Genomic DNA, 17,023 nt, shown 5'->3' on the forward strand with positions numbered 1-17,023 from the left:
TAATCTTGGCCCTCTTGGTCGTTGAACAAGCCCCCCCCCACTCGGCTATAAATCTGACAATGGGTCTTGCAGATAATTTACGATTTGATAAACAGCAACACCAACAAGAAGTCATAACTAAGGAGGGAAAATGAAATATAAGAACATAAGTTTCACTCATTAACCAATATTACTCAAAAGAAATTGGAAATGTATTTAAACTCATTATTATGGGATTTGATTCCAACAATATAATTCTCATAATTTATAATGTGCATAGAATAGGTTTAAGATCCTACTTAACCAAACGAAAAAATAAATAAGGGATTTGTGGAGATAATAGACTCATGAATCTGGATAGTAAAGCCTAAAAGAAAAAAACACAATCAATTTTATATACCCGTATATGGTAATAAAACCACCAATGTGAGGGTCTGTCATTTATTGACAAGTTAAGTACAGTATTACCGGAGTCAGTGTTTATTGGTTTAAGAGCGGACAACAACACAGGCTGCCACGTCATATTTTTTGGTAGATTGTTTACAGTAAATAGTTAATTTCTCTGTGTCAAAGAGCGTGGAGACATCATTTTAGTGTCACATGATCAGTTCTTCACCGTGTTTTACCCCGTACTCTCCGTCATCGTTCATGTCCTGCCCATTACAGGTGATTTATGTTCATAGAGAAGATATAAAAAAATACTGGTATTTATAATTAAAATAAAAAGTTGTGTTAATTTTTATTAGTTAATATGATATTATGTCATTTGTTGCCACCCAAAATTTTTTGATAATTTTATGGTTGCAATCAGTAGTTTTGATCACTCTAAAACACTTTTCTTCTATGGCATTTCTGTCACAAATTAAGTACTGTATAAGTGAGATATTTTACATTTTAGTTGCTGGTTTGTTAACCAATCAGATCTTGGCATAGTCTATCTGTTAGGCTAGTATGGTTTAGATTAGGTTATATATTCTATACTGGTGCAATCAATACAGTATACTTATATACTAATGCAAATTAATTACATACACTGTACACTCTTGTCCTATATGTTCGTAGGAAATGTCAAATTTTCCCCTAAAATCAAAACTTTTTAATTTATAAATTTGTACCAAAAAATTTCAAACAATAGAATCAAATCTTATATAACATTTTACATCCATCAAGCATAATTTCAACTTCCAAATGCTTGGTGGTAACAAGTAAAATTTGACCATTAATACTACATCATCCACAGAACAACTGTGGATAATATGAATCAAATATAAACACAGTACTGTGGTACTAAGGGACTCCACCACCACTACCCAGTACAAGTTATGAAGGTGTTATTTGACTGTGCTGGCTGGGCAAATATCCAAAGGGTATTTGACCGTTAGCTGCGGAGATTGTCTATGATTTTAATGGGATTGTGGACAGGATGGCTGTGGGCATTATTACACAAGTCATTAATGCTTAATCATTATCTCCCTTGTGATACTCCAAGATGTCCCACTTCTCTGATGGACATATAATGATGTAGGTTGAATTGGGTTAGGTTAGATAAACATTTTTTAGTCTATACCTGAACTGTATCATAACTGTTAAACGTTGAGCTGTTGGTTAATAGATTTATAATTTAATCATGTTCTATCTTCCTTTACGTGTTCCTATCTCTACTGTGTTACAATAGTTTAAAGTTATCAATAAAATAATATGTAGTATATTCTGGGGCCACAACAACCTTAGAACCTTCAAGATATTATATTATATTTATAATTTGTTAGTCAAATTGATACAGTAAAACCATTGGTAAATATATTGAATAATAATTATTGGCATACAATAATATGATATATAAGTGAGGGTAAAATAGTGCTATAAGCCGTGCCTACACAGCAAGTCTCTTACCTCCTCACAACTATTATAAGGCTCTCTCTCTCTCACACCACCATAATCCCTGCACACTTATCATTCATACTAAAACACAAATGAGTCCTCACAATACAATATTACAGCAATACAAACCAATTTTCTTCAGAATATTTTTCGATGCTGTGTTTGCATGGAGGAGGGCATGGCACACCACACCCTTCTTCCCAACCACACACTCTTCCTCCTAACCACTCCCTCTTCCTCCCATGCACATCCTCTTCCTCCCATCCACAAACACTACTTCCCATCCACACACCCAAAAGGTTGGGTGGATGGGAAGGGAGTTGGGATGGGTAGGTATGTGAGTTGGGTTGGAGGGGAGGTGGTGTAGGAGGAGGGTTGGGTGGGAGGGAGGGAGGGTGGGGGTGTTTGGGAGGGAGTGTTGGGTATAAGGAAAGGTGTGAGAGAGGGTGAGTGTATGGATGGGAGTGAGGGTGTGTGTGGGGAGGTCCTCCCATACACACACCCTCACTCCCATCCATACACTCACCCTCTCTCACACACCCAACCTCCCACCTTTAATGTGTGTGGATGGGACTAAGGTTTTCTCATTTCTTTCAGATTGTGCGCCTCCGAGGTGAACGTCTGACTGAAGTGAACGTGTGGCTGGTCGAGAACTCCTCCAAACAGGTAAAGTACTTATGACAATATATAATGTCTATATGCAAGTATTTATGAATGTTATGTTTTAAAGTTTTTTGTATTCCAGGTTTGTTTGTGTGGCTGACTGGACCTACTACAAGGTGCTTCTTGGAGGTAATAAAGGTAAAGTTTTTCAAGTTATAGTTGATAGCACTAACAGCACCGTAGTTAGACGTAGAATGCACAGTAGTAACTCCGCCTTGTTCAGTCGAACATGCCGGTCCCAAGCCCGGATAAAGGAGGAGGGCTACTGCAGTGTTGTATCTACCATCGCCACCTAACAAACTTACATTATAAATTGTTCTGAAAAAGGTAATGTGTTCTGTCAGCAACATAGAAAAAAATTACATATGTACTGTACATTGTGTACTATGTTTTTATATCTTTGTAGATAGGTAATACAAAATAAAGAATTGAATATACAGTATATTTTTTATTTTCATATGTATACACTACACATTTATTGCAATATACAATAACAGTCCAGAAGCTGATACAGAAATACAAAATATCCTTGGTCATATAGCCTGGTTTTATACCTGCACTGTCTAGGTACAGTATATATCAATTTACTGGCTATTCCTGCAGTCTTATGTTCTTAAACCTACATTACCAAATATTAGCACAGAAGAAAATCAGAGAAAACTTGTAATGATTGGCAACATCACTAGATATCTTTCTCCAGTGTCCCAAGAAATCACATTACAGTACCACTACCATTATTATTTCTCGGCAGATACATCAGTGATGGTGAGGCCGTCACATTACCAGCGGTTGTGGATTTCACAATTCAACCTTTATATTGCAGACTCCACATAAGGTGAGTTTATTTCACTAGACCTTAAGGTTTTATAAAGTATCTTGTCAGGTTTTGGTCCTACACAAAATTTAGCTTTAGATAATAATGGAAGTCTTGTACTTTGTGAATAATTTTGGCCAGGCACAGTACAGATATATTTCTAAATTTATCCGTTACCAAGTCTTTAGGGGGCGGGGTGGGGGGAGGGGGGTTCATAAGTTGTTTATTACAATTTTACAAGATTTTTTCTTCTATATTTTCAGGTAAAACACTTCCATTCAGCAATTGGTGTGCAGTGTCCAGATTGTCAACATTTAGTAAGTAAAATTCTTACTGTACTTTACTTTCATTTACTGTATATATACAATACTTTCAAATTAATAGTATGTATGCAATCAAAAATGTTCCTTACGGTCATGGCCGATGAATTTCAAAATGAACACGAGACGTCCGTTCTCTCGGTAAGGTTGTCAAAATCCTTTGTCCGAGGCGTCTGACTTAAATGCATTATTTGTGCCATCTGTGGGTATCTAGTAGTTTTGATTACATGTACCCAATAGGGCATCACATGGGCATTAGTTTGTAACAGTTGTACGTACAATGAATGGCACTTTGATGTCAATTGGTGATAATTATATGTAATTAATGTATATATCATGTTCTAAGTTACCCAGAAGCCATCATGTGGGTGTATCCAAGTTGATCACTTTAGTTCATGTTTCAGGTATAGTTTACAGTTCTACTGTACTTGTGGTTTATTTAGATCATTATCATTCAACTTCGGAATATGAAACGTAAAGTTCATTCAATATTTATTTATTTTGTTATACACAGACATTGTAGGAGTACAAACCATTACAAACACCTCCCAGTGCAAGTGCCTCTACCACTACAAACGCCTCCCCCGGTACAAACGCCTCCTCCGGTACAAACGCCTCCCCCGGTACAAACGCCTCCCCCGGTACAAACGCCTCCCCCGGTACAAACGCCTCCCCCTGGTACAAACGCCATCCCTCAACAAGCCACCAGAGGCCTTCCCACACTGAACAACAATTACATATTACACTTAATTTTACAAACCACTAAGAGAAATGGATCCGTGCGAGATATTCAAACCTCTCACAATCCGTTTGATTGATGTCCGTGTATCTCGTTGTACACCTTGCTGATACTTCACCTGTGGACGAAAAATATACAGTATTATAAAATGGAAATTTTTTGCAACCACAACAAAACTGACTACCACTGTAGTTAATAATGCTACTGTACATAATGTATCTTGTTATTTTTAATACTTTGTGTGGCTTTAATCAAGGTCCACTCCTACAGTCTTGAATGCATTAGTACAGTACTTTAAGTATTTTCTCAAGTTTTGCTAAATTATAACAAAAATATTTCCGTAATACTTAACTTTCACAGTACACTATTCTTACAGTAGTGTACAGAACACCAATTCTGTTCTTTCTTAGTAAGGTGGTAGTCCTCAAGGTGTGGGATGCTAGACAGTCGTGGTCACCTTGTTGTGTCTGGTCCATCTATCTTGTACACCAACCACCTGCAACATGATTATATTTGTTTTTAGATACTCTACATCTGAATTAATTAAGCTATTTTATATCACAACCAATACACAATATTGAGGTTAACTTGTACTGTATGTTCTTAAATGCACTATTTTAAGTAATATATCAAGTTTTGCTAAATTATATAAAAAAGGTTTCAGTAATACTTAACTTTTACATTACAGTACACTATTCTTAACAGTAGTGTACAGAACACCAATTCTGTTCTTTCTTAGTAAGGTGGTAGTCCTCAAGGTGTGGGATGCTAGACAGTCGTGGTCACCTTGTTGTGTCTGGTCCATCTATCTTGTACACCAACCACCTGCAACATGATTATATTTGTTTTTAGATACTCTACATCTGAATTAATTAAGCTATTTTATATCACAACCAATACACAATATTGAGGTTAACTTGTACTGTATGTTCTTAAATGCACTATTTTAAGTAATATATCAAGTTTTGCTAAATTATATAAAAAAGGTTTCAGTAATACTTAACTTTTACATTACAGTACACTATTCTTAACAGTAGTGTACAGAACACCAATTCTGTTCTTTCTTAGTAAGGTGGTAGTCCTCAAGGTGTGGGATGCTGGACAGTAGTGGTCACCTTGTTGTGTCTGGTCCATCTATCTTGTACACCAACCACCTGCAACATGATTATATTTGTTTTTAGATACTCTACATCTGAATTAATTAAGCTATTTTGTATCACAACCAATACACAATATTGAGGTTAACTTGTACTGTATGTTCTTAAATGCACTATTTTAAGTAATATATCAAGTTTTGCTAAATTATATAAAAAATGTTTCAGTAATACTTAACTTTTACATTACAGTACACTATTCTTACAGTAGTGTACAGAACACCAATTCTGTTCTTTCTTAGTAAGGTGGTAGTCCTCAAGGTGTGGGATGCTAGACAGTAGTGGTCACCTTGTTGTGTCTGGTCCATCTATCTTGTACACCAACCACCTGCAACATGATTATATTTGTTTTTAGATACTCTACATCTGAATTAATTAAGCTATTTTATATCACAACCAATACACAATATTGAGGTTAACTTGTACCTTATGTTCTTAAATGCACTATTTTAAGTAATATATCAAGTTTTGCTAAATTATATAAAAAAGGTTTCAATAATACTTAACTTTTACATTGCAGTACACTATTCTTACAGTAGTGTACAGAACACCAATTCTGTTCTTTCTTAGTAAGGTGGTAGTCCTCAAGGTGTGGGATGCTAGACAGTAGTGGTCACCTTGTTGTGTCTGATCCATCTATCATGTACACCAACCACCTGCAACATGGTTTGGATTTAGATCAATCTTGATTAGCCTTAATGTATTACTACCAATACACAACATTTACTCCAGAATTTCTTGGAATCTAAACTTGCATTCTTATATATATGTGATATATCCATACACTCAAACGCCCTCCTATATCACCTTACACAGGAGCATTGTCATTCTCACTTTTGGCTGCAGCAGTCTTCATCTAGGCATCATCCCCCACATGCCTTCATAGTACATGCTATTTTTTGCATCACATTTTTAACATGCACTCCATTCACCATTGCTTGAGCACACCACCATCCATGCATGAGCGCCCCCACTGTCTGGCGCCAGGTCACTATCTGGCCCCCACCCCCACTGTCACCGAGCACCCACCCCCCACTGTCTGGCCGCCCGTCCACTATACGAGGCACCCACCCCCACTGTACGAGCGCCCGTCCACTATACGAGGCCCCCACCCCCACTGTACGAGGCCCCACCCCCATTGTACGAGCGCCCCTGCACTGTACGAGCGCCCCTCCACCGCCCAATGCTCCTCCTTTCCTACCCTTCACACAAAGTAAGTCCCTCCTCTCGAGTCTTACTTCCATTAGTTTTTGGGGATGGCCATACTAAGGTACATAAGTAATTTACCTAAGAAGGCTTAAGTAACATGCTGGGTGTTACATCTTGCTCAAGGTGTCGGTCACTTCCTCTACATTGGCATTCACGTACGTCAGCTGTCACCTGCAACATGTTTAAAGTTGTAATTTATGTACAATGAAGATTAAACATACAATTTCCATCTACCACCAGACTACATGTACTTATACTGTCCCCAATTGTTTATTTTAATACCTTATCTACAAAAGATCTTATTTTAAGTTGCATTAGTGTTTTAGTTTTCTTGATACCTCAACAACTAACATTTACCACAACAATAGTATAACCAATCATAACAAGCCTTCATCACCAATACTGCTACACTACTAAATCTCTCCACACTGCTTCATACACAACAGTTTACCACTGTTCACTTACTGAATCCTCCCTCCCTTCCTCCCACCCCTCAAGCCCCCTTAGGTATTCCCCTTGACAACTTGGTCACATTTAGCTTGAATGAAAAACTTTACCAACACACCTGCTCACCCCATATGCCAACACACAAGCCATATTGTCCCCCCCACCCTAATTACAACAAGCCACACCCACACAATGTTTAATGATTTCACAAGTCCCACAAGCTTCCCTTGCCTAAATAAAACTCAGTAAGTTGACTTTACCTGTTCTGGCATTTTAAGTTATTTCTCCTTAGGTTCAGTATGATGTTACTTCTGGCCAGCTTAACCTGAGGAGAAAGTCAGTACAGTACACGATTAGATTTTGAAAAGGAAACTGCAAAGTACGCAAGCTATTGATTTTTAATAATTTAAACAAGTGAAATTTTTTCTAGCTTAACTTTCTGAATTCATGATCAGTTAACTTGTGGCAAATTTTAAGTTACATTCTTTAATATATTTGTTATCCAATATATAAACTATATAATAGGTAACTTAATATTAATTTGGGTTAGTCTAGATTAGTTACATTTAATCTATGTTAGGCTGATTAGGTTAGTTAATTTGTTAGTTAAAACCCACCTACTAACAACCAGCTTTACTTACTATTAATCACATTACTACTACTAATGCTCACTAATACTGTAACTAATTGGCATTTAGTCCTGTACATTTTTATAACACTTTATTAAGCTTTCCCAAATCTCTACAGCTAATCTTAATTTGACTCCCAGCTCAGTTTATCTAGACAGTCCACACAGCTCTCCAGAGCCCATGGTAAAATTGCAGTTTCGTCGAATATGCCCTCGTAGTTTAGAAATTCGTTTATCCTGTGTATTTTGGGTCGATTCAATGAAATGTGGCCTTTATTTCCAGGAGAAAGCACCCTCTTTAGAATTATATCCCCCCCCCCCCCAAAAAAAGCATGGAAATCTTTAAAACTCCTTTCTGACATTCTTTGCTCCCTGGTCAAAATGGTGTTAGAAATACTCCAATAAGGTGATCTAAAGGTTGGGGATGGTTAAAAGTCAGGCGTGTACTGGCCGAAACTGCAATAATACCGAGCCCTCCAACACACACACAGTCCTCCAACACACACACACACACAGTCCTCCAATGCACACACACACAGTCCTTGCGCTTACAGTCCTGCCTTTACACACAGTCCTCCAAGCACACACACAGTCCTCCAACACACACACACACCCCCCCCCACCCACACACACAGTCCTCCAAGCACACACACACAGTCCTCCCAACACACACACACAGTCCTCCAACACACACACACACAGTCCTCAACACACACACACACACAGTCCTCCAACACACACCTCCGCCACACACCACACACACCTCCAACACACACACAGTCCTCAGCACACACACACACACAGTCCTCCTGCCACACACACACACACACACAGTTCTCCAGAGCCCTCCAACACACACACACACAGTTCTCCAGAGCTCTACAACACACAGTTCTCCAGAGCCCTCCAACACACACACACAGTCCTCCAACACACACACACACAGTTCTCCAGAGCTCTACAACACACACAGTTCTCCAGAGCCCTCCAACACACACACACACACACACACACAGTCCTCCAGAGCCCTCCAACATTCACAGTCAGCCAGGTCCCACACACACACCCTCCACTGCCCAGTGTAGGAGCACAGTGTTGAGTGGTTTATGGGCTGACCATAATAGCTAAGATAATATATAACTAACTTAACTGATGAGGCTGAAGTAACATGCTGGGTGTTAAGTCTTGCTCAAGGTTCTGTCACTTCTCCATTGGCCTTCAAGTACACCAGCTGTCACCTGCAACATGCTTAAAGTTGTAATTTACGTAGAATGAAAATTAAACTTGCAACTTCCATCTACCACTACACCACGTGTACTCACTGTCCCCAACTGTTTACATAAACCATTACCTCCACACTAAAACTATAGCATTTTTAGATCTCATGGTGTTGTCCCGACCTCCGTAAAGTGTCATTAATGCAAGAACGAATGTAAGTGTCGTCAAGACCAACACATGTGGTAACTCCAACGAGAACCAGGCCAATAAGGTAAGAAATAAGGGATTCCAACATATGGCGAGAGTCGGTTAGATTAGGTCCGGTTTATGTTTTTATAGGGTTTTTTTTTTTTGCATTTTTCATTCGCTGAGCCAATATTTTTTTCGGGAAACACCACCAAAAAAATCTATAAAAAACGACCAATTTCCGACGGAAATGGAGGTCATAACCGATCTAAACACAAATACGCTAATATTATTTTGTTTTACTTTCTAATTGTTGTGTGCACATACAAATGGACCTTTTTCACCAGGAGACAACCAAGGAACCTCCAGGTTACGTTACGTTGTTAGGTTAGTTATGGTGCTTTTTGGTTGTTGACCAATGGGTTTTTCCGATTGTAAAATCCATGGTTGTCCACTTTTAAAAAATTACCAGGAACCTTAATGTTACGGGAATTAATATATACTGTATTCTGAAACGTCTAGCCCTCTAGCCAAGCCTAGCCTAGCCTAGCCCAGCCCCGCCCAGCTCCCTACCTCACCTTACCTTGCCCGGCTCTCTACCTCGCCTCGCCTCGCCTCGCCCCTTCCCTCGCCTCGCCCGGCTCCCTACCTCACCAAGCCCGGCTCCCTACCTCACCTCACCCGGCTCCCTACCTCCCTCGCCTCGCCCGGCTCCTCCACTTCCTCGCCTCGCCTTACCCAGACCGGCTACAGCTCGCTCCCTCTCGCTCCTCCCTCCCTCCCTTCCTTGCTCCTCCTCCTCCTCCTCCTTCCTTCCTCCCCAGACTCCCTACTCCTTCGCCTCACCGCCCGCCCGGCTTCCCTCCACCCCCTCCTTGCCCAGCTCCTACACCTCACCTCGCCTCGCCCGCCCGCTCCTTCCCTCGCCCCTTCCCTCGCCTCTTGGCTCTACCTCACCTCACCAAGCCCGGCTCCTACCTCACCCTCTTGGCTCCCTACCTCACCTCCCCACCCCCTACCTCACCCCTTGGCTCCTCCCCTCCTCCACCCCGCCCGGCTCCCTCCCTCGCCTCACCCCGCCCGGCTCCCTCCCTCCCTCCCTCGCCTCACCCCGCCCGGCTAGAACCCGTAATAAATTGTTTCAACTCCCAGAAATCGTAACTAAAGAGAAAGCAAAGAACTAGCCAGTAAAAATCCATCTTAATTCCGCCAAAAATACTTCTATTTGTGTTAAATCTAGTGAATGCGGCGCAGTTGTCAATGGTGAATACAGTGGTGGTGATGAACTGCGCAGTTGTTGAGTTATGACCACCCGGCTCCCCCATAAGTGTGTTGGGCTTCGAAGCAAGAAATAAAAAATAAATAAAACGGTAATCTAACCCAATCTGGTCATTGTACTCACTTACTGGTTAATTATTACCTAAATACTGATGAACGGTTTACGCTCGTTACTCACTACCGGCTCATAGTTTAGGCTCGTTTGTCATGACTCATTTGGCGGTATATTTGCCTAAAACATTAAGAAATTACTGGTTAGACGTTAGAGAGCCACTTAATATAATACTAATGTATTTGTTTAAGCTGCACAGTAGGTACCATGGGCCTTAGAGCCCAGTGAAACTTGGGGATACGACCCTATGAACTGCAACAACCGGCCGGCAAGTTTTGGACTTAAATCAGCATTTATTACGCCATAATTAAGTATATTAAACACTACCCAAAAGAATAACCATTTCTCTTGGCCATTTGGACTGTAGGCAGTCGGGCAAAAAATGTACACGTATATAAAGGAGACTAGAGGAGCGGCGCTTACCTGCCTGTCAGCTGCAGTCAGTGAGTGGCGAGTGGTCGGTGAGGAAAGGGACGAAGGCCAGTTAGTCGAGGCCTTATATGTCAAGGTTCACAGTGACGTCACGAAGCTTCACTGAACCATTTTTTTGCTTCATTGAAGCATTTTTTTGCTTCATTGAAGCATTTGAAGCTTCGAACTTGTATATACGTTAAAATACGTAAAAACGTCAAATTTGTGGCCCGATTTAACTTTTCATTAACTTTAAGGGAATAATACAACGAAAACAGTGTCCCAGAAGGAAAAGAAAAGCAAAAACAAAGCAAAACGGCTCTGTGAGCGGCAGTTTTTGGAGTAACTATTATATTTAATCACAGAAAACGGAGCAGATATTTAATCATAGAAAACGGAGGAGGGGTAACTATTATATTTAATCACAAAATGGAGGGGTAACTATTATATTTAATCACAAAATGGAGGGGTAACTATTATATTTAATCACACAAAACGGAGCAGGAGTAACTATTATATTTAATCAGTGTTCAGTCACAGCCAATATATTAAATATTGACCTCATAGATAATTTTTCTATTAAATTTGTTTATATCTTGACAGTCTCGGTCTGTCCTTCACTGTCGACAACAGTATTGAAGTAGTTGGGTTGGTTGGTGATACAGAGATGAACCATTAGCTCTGAGGGTGCAGTACCAGGCCGGTCTCAGTCAGGCCAAGTTATTCTATTTCATGTTTTCTTGGGCCTTTATATGTTAGGGGAGTCCCTCCATGATCCTTGTGTCACTAGAAGGATGATCCCCATCTTTTTTGTTTCTAGTTTTTATTATAGTTTTGGTAATATTGGATATTTTTGTTATTTCTCCTTTATTTCTGCATATATTTCTTTTTTGATTTATTTATTTAGTTTATTTTGTATTTCCTAATTACTAGTTAAAATAAATAAAAATTTACCAATTGTTCACTCAATTATTTAAATAAATTGTATAAGCATTTAATATTTAAGAGAGAGTCACTTTGGTAAGGGAAACTATGTCATGTCCTGTAAGTTTATTTTACTCTCTCCTCTTGGTCACAGATCGTCTTGTTACTTCACACTCTAGTGCCTCTTGAGTTATTCTAAAGGTATAAACTATATTTACTGTGTTATTACCGTACATATGGTGGTCCTCAGTCCACATTCCTGCCACTAGGGTCCAGGTACAGGGTGTATTAATATACCTTCTCAGTGGAAACTTTTCTTTTTTTACAGACACTGTACTGTACGTCGCCGCTCTTCAGTGACTACATCACAACACATTCACGTAAAGAGTTCTCAGTTAAATCAGTCGTTGTAAACAAGGAAATAAATAACTTTCTCCTATTATAACTGACTTTTAACTCACCCTGTTAAAGCTACATTTATTAACATCAGTTGTAACATTAATGAGGGACATCTGTACTGTACTGTACATCAGTTGTAACATTAATGAGGGACATCTGTACTGTACTGTACATCAGTTGTAACATTAATGAGGGACATCTGTACTGTACTGTACTGTACTGTACATCAGTTGTAACATTAATGAGAGATATCTGTACTGTACTTCAGCTGTAACATTAATGAGGGACATCTGTACTGTACTGTACATCAGCTGTAACATTAATGAGGGACATCTGTACTGTACTGTACTTCAGTTGTAACATTAATGAGAGACATCTGTACTGTACTGTACTTCAGTTGTAACATTAATGAGAGACATCTGTACTGTACTGTACTGTACATCAGTTGTAAAATTAATGAGGGACATCTGTACTGTACTGTACTGTACATCAGTTGTAACATTAATGAGGGACATCTGTACTGTACTGTACTGAAATGTACTGTACTGGACTGTACATCAGTTGTAACATTAATGAGGGACATTTGTACTGTACTGTACATCAGTTGTAACATTAATGAGGGACATTTGTACTGTACTATACTTCAGTTGTAACATTAATGAGAGACATCTGTACTGTACTGTTCTGTACTGAACTGTACTGTACTCATTTGTACTGTGCTGTGCTGTACTGTACTATTCTGTACTGAACTGTACTATACTGTAGTGTACCGTACTGTACTATACTGTACTGTACTTTTCTGAACTGTTTTGTATTGTACTGTGCTATACTGTACATCAGTTGTAGCATTAATGAAAGACATCTGTATTGTACTGTACTATACTGTACATCAGTTGTAACATTAATGAGGGACATCTATACTGTACTGTACTGTACTGTTCTGTACTGTGCTATACTGTACATCAATTGTAGCATTAATGAGAGACATCTATACTGTACATCAGTTGTAGTATTAATGATGGACATCTGTACTGTACTGTACATCAATTGTAGCATTAATGAGACATCTGTACTGTACATCAGTTGTAGTATTAATGAGAGACATCTGTACTGTACTGTTCTGTACTGTGCTATACTGTACTGTACATCAGTTGTAGCATTAATGAGACATCTGTACTGTACATCAGTTGCAGTATTAATGATGGACATCTGTACTGTACTATTCTGTACTGTGCTATACTGTACTGTACATCAGTTGTAGCATTAATGAGACATCTGTACTGTACTGTTCTGTACTGTGCTATACTGTACTGTACATCAGTTGTAGCATTAATGAGACATCTGTACTGTACTGTTCTGTACTGTGCTATACTGTACTGTACATCAGTTGATGCATTAATGAGAGACATCTGTACCGTACATCAGTTGTAGCATTAATGAGACATCTGTACTGTACATCAGTTGTAGCATTAATGAGAGACATCTGTACTGTACTGTTCTGTACTGTGCTATACTGTACTGTACATCAGTTGTAGCATTAATGAGAGACATCTGTACTGTACATCAGTTGTAGCATTAATGAGAGACATCTGTACTGTACATCAGTTGTAGCATTAATGAGAGACATCTGTACTGTACTGTTCTGTACTGTGCTATACTGTACTGTACATCAGTTGTAGCATTAATGAGAGACATCTGTACTGTACATCAGTTGTAGCATTAATGAGACATCTGTACTGTACATCAGTTAGAGCATTAATGAGAGACATCTGTACTGTACATCAGTTGTAGCATTAATGAGAGACATCTGTACTGTACATCAGTTGTAGCATTAATGAGACATCTGTACTGAACTGTAAATGAATTGTAGCATTAATGAGAGACATCTGTACTGTACATCAGTTGTAGTATTAATGATGGACATCTGTACTGTACCGTACATCAGTTGTAGCATTAATGAGAGACATCTATACTGTACATCAGTTGTAGTATTAGTGATGGACATCTATACTGTACTGTACATCAGTTGTAGCATTAATGAGAGACATCTGTACTGTACATCAGTTGTAGTATTAATGATGGACATCTGTACTGTACTGTACATCAGATGTACCATTAATAATGGCATTACAGCTCCATTTATTTCTATAAATTGAAAGGTAAAGTCTACATATCTCCCTTAATATTGATCTAATTGATCTGAAATTAATTATGAGCAAAGAAACCTTAGCTTAAAGTGCCACTTTGTTCAGTGTTCTTATGAATGCAGCAGATGAGTGCTAACAGGCATTAGTCGATCCATAGTTTACCATGATGAGGTGTATCAAGTGAAACAAGTATATGGAGCAAGTAACAACATCACTACATTATAAGATGTTGTAACTGATAGACTAAGGTTAGGATATAAGTACCTCTGGCAGTATGTTCCTCAAGCAGATGTGAACAACACTATATGTAGTGTGTGGCCAGACATATGGCCACACTCTGGCAGTATGTCCCTCAGGCAGATGTGAACAACACTAGATGTGAAGTGTGTGGCCAGACATATGGCCACACACTGGCAGTATGTCCCTCAGGCAGATGTGAACAACACTAGATGTGAAGTGTGTGGCCAGACATATGGCCACACTCTGGCAGTATGTCCCTCAGGCAGATGTGAACAACACTAGATGTGAAGTGTGTGGCCAGACATATGGCCACACACTGGCAGTATGTCCCTCAGGCAGATGTGAACAACACTAGATGTGAAGTGTGTGGCCAGACATATGGCCACACACTGGCAGTATGTCCCTCAGGCAGATGTGAACAACACTAGATGTGAAGTGTGTGGCCAGACATATGGCCACACACTCCAAAACTACATCCTTAACTGTGTGAAAATAGAACCTGAATATTAACCCTCAAGTGCAGTACAGAACAGTACAGTATAATATGGATCAGTACAGAACAGAACAGAACAGTACAGTACAGAACAGTACAGAACAGAACAGAACAGAACAGTCCAGTACAGTACAGTACAGTACAGAACAGTACAGTACAGTACAGTACAGTACAGTACAGAACAGTACAGAACAGAACAGAACAGTACAGTACAGAACAGTACAATACAGTACAGTAGTCCCTCATTAATACTACAACTGACATACAGTACAATACAGTACAGTACTGTATAATATAGATCAGTACAGTACAGGGTTAAAGCTTCACATATAACAAAGACAATGTTGAATCTTGGTCGAACAAACACTTAAACAGTCACCAGGAAAGTGATCTGGACAATAAATACTGACTCCAGTTTACTGTATACACAATGTAATAAACTAGTGACCCAAATTTATATAAAACACTCGTCTCTATGAGTTATTGGCAGTCACCTTCAACCCTTGCCATCATGTTATTTAATAATATTCTATCTAGACTCATTTCCAGCAATAATTACGGTCATAAAACAGTAAATTATCATAAATATTACCTTGGCTCCTCCCCGGGCGTCGTCCAGACCAATCTAACATTTGGCTCTCAACTCAAAATATAAACCAGCCATGGAATCTTCTGCTCATTAGATTCCATAAATACAAAAACCTATTATTTTACTGCTTCTTTACTCGTAATGAATTTTAGGGCAATTACAGCAATATTAATTCAAGATATCCACATACAGTATCTGAAGACCAGCCATTACTGTACACATGTTCTACAATATTGAGGTTAAAATAAAATATTCAGCAATAGTTTAAATACTTATATGTCATTCTGTAAGATATTAATGTTTGTGGCACATCATGGCCAAACATAAAGTGTATACAGGCAGTCCCCGAGTTACGACCGTCCGACTTACCATCACCCGCACTTATGAACGGGATCACATTCACTGCAATTTTTTTTAATTAAAATCCCAATTTTTTCATTAGTTTATAATTATATATTGTTTAACATCACTTTATTTACATTATTTGTTATATATGGGATATTATTGTTGTTTTGTATGGGCTTTAACCTAACCTAAACTATGGGTCCAGGAACTTATCCCTGTTGTAAGTTGGGGGCAGCCTGTATTAACATAAAACTATATATTCAGGTGCACAAAATTAATGCCATTCTTGGAGCAATCATTTTTTAAACACCATTGTTAGATAAACACATGCCAGTACTATTAGGAAAAGTTGTATATAAGAACAGCAAATACCTAAATACTGTTTGTTAATTTCAACAAGTCTTCTGCTTGACATGATCAAACAACAAATTTTAACCCAGAGTTTGACATTTCAGCATTGGCTACTATAAGAAAATGACTGCCCAAGGATGAATTTATATATAACCAAGAAGAGTTACCTAACTAAGGTCCAAGATGCTAACTGAACAATATATTAAACATGATATTATATACAGTTAAGAGGTGTTAAAGTTCATCTGCCCCATAACACCAGGTACTATATATGAACCCTAACCATTATTTACCAGACAATGGTACCATATATGTGTAAGTGATGAAAGAATATATTTAAAACATGAATCAAAACTACCAACCAAATTAGTTGAGATAAAATATAAAAATATCTCGTCAGAGTTGAGCAAAACTTATCAAGTATTTACGAACAATTTCAAGAGAGATTGAAGAGTTTCCGTGAGATAATGACAACACCTTGACTATAACAAATGGT

General features: G+C 38.7%; 2 long non-coding RNA genes across 5 annotated transcripts; one reads left to right on the forward strand and one right to left on the reverse strand.

The window, feature by feature from the left end:
* The first annotated feature begins 2,344 nt into the window (after window positions 1-2,344).
* LOC121854489 lies at window positions 2,345-16,769 on the forward strand. 3 transcript variants are annotated; one of them, XR_006086551.1, is made up of 6 exons: window positions 2,345-2,661; window positions 3,275-3,358; window positions 3,601-3,654; window positions 7,499-7,585; window positions 9,214-9,323; window positions 16,632-16,769. It is a non-coding gene; the product is annotated as an uncharacterized LOC121854489 (long non-coding RNA). The 3 variants fall into 3 exon arrangements; XR_006086550.1 differs by lacking the exon at window positions 16,632-16,769 and adding an exon at window positions 12,292-12,405; XR_006086552.1 differs by lacking the exon at window positions 16,632-16,769 and adding an exon at window positions 12,292-12,405 and having other exon boundaries at window positions 2,345-2,652.
* Window positions 5,822-7,592, reverse strand: LOC121854490. 2 transcript variants are annotated; one of them, XR_006086553.1, is made up of 3 exons: window positions 7,467-7,592; window positions 6,838-6,930; window positions 5,822-5,878 (listed from the first exon to the last, which is right to left on the reverse strand). It is a non-coding gene; the product is annotated as an uncharacterized LOC121854490 (long non-coding RNA). The 2 variants fall into 2 exon arrangements; XR_006086554.1 differs by lacking the exon at window positions 5,822-5,878 and adding an exon at window positions 6,165-6,206.
* Window positions 16,770-17,023: the final 254 nt, after the last annotated feature.

This window comes from Homarus americanus, unplaced genomic scaffold (genome assembly GCF_018991925.1).
Source record: "Homarus americanus isolate GMGI-L3 unplaced genomic scaffold, GMGI_Hamer_2.0 scaffold37256, whole genome shotgun sequence".
NCBI classification, from domain to species: domain Eukaryota; kingdom Metazoa; phylum Arthropoda; class Malacostraca; order Decapoda; family Nephropidae; genus Homarus; species Homarus americanus.